The 921-nt window shown below is 39.0% G+C and overlaps 1 non-coding gene across 1 annotated transcript; it reads right to left on the reverse strand.

Moving 5' to 3' along the window:
• Positions 1 to 286: 286 nt before the first annotated feature.
• On the reverse strand, positions 287 to 393 carry LOC122118282. The gene has a single exon (XR_006149318.1). It is a non-coding gene; the product is annotated as a U6 spliceosomal RNA (small nuclear RNA).
• Positions 394 to 921: the final 528 nt, after the last annotated feature.

Genomic DNA, 921 nt, shown 5'->3' on the forward strand with positions numbered 1-921 from the left:
GGTAAAGTGTTTTGGGGCCCCATTTGAAGCTTATCTTTAAAAATTATTTATTGTTCATATAAAGTTGATATTCAGAGTTGTTATAGTTACAAGACTCAGATAATAAGTACAATATTTGTGAATGATGTCTCCCCTTCTGTCACTCTCTTGGATTTTCTCTCCCGTCCTCACCCAGGAGATATCTAGTCCATTTTCCACATGGCGTCTAGTCTAGTGTCACTGTTGTTTCTGTTTATCCTTGCCCCACCTTTTATTGGTTTATTTTTATTTGTGTTAAGCTGTTCTCTATTTTGTTTTATGCTTTACGGATGCATGTGTCATTCTTGCACAGGCTCTATGCTCATCTTCTTTGTATCCTTCCAACTTTAGTATATGTGTTGCCAGAGTGAGCATTTGGTTCAACTTTTATGTGACCTCTTTTACCCTCCCAAATACAAAAAAAACCCCAAACTAACAAACATGCTTACTTAAATTGGAAAGATGATTTTACCCAGGAACAAACAGCATTTATGAAAGAAAATGTTGCCTACATATGTTGCTTCAAATTAATTGGTAGAATTTTTTTTTTTTAATTTAATTTTATTTGTGAACATACTGTACAGAGGAGTTACAGTTACATGGGCAGGATAATGCGTACATTTCTTACCAAGCATTGCAGCCTCCTCCTTTGTTTACCCTTCACATCCCTTCCCAGCCTCCCCCCTCCCCCCCAATCCCAATCCTTCTCCTTCCCACCCCCCCCCCCAACCAACGTTGTAAAGCTCGTTTTGGACATGACAACTTGTACTTCTCATTGTTGCAACAGGTCCACCTGTATCCTTAAACAACTGGTTTTTCCCCATCTCCTCCACAAGTTATACTGACATCAAATATAGTGAAAGCAGGGGTTATACTGTGGGGGAGGGACATACAAAGCAACAA

This window comes from Dipodomys spectabilis, unplaced genomic scaffold (assembly GCF_019054845.1).
Source record: "Dipodomys spectabilis isolate Male_0828 unplaced genomic scaffold, ASM1905484v1 ptg000147l, whole genome shotgun sequence".
Lineage (NCBI taxonomy): Eukaryota > Metazoa > Chordata > Mammalia > Rodentia > Heteromyidae > Dipodomys > Dipodomys spectabilis.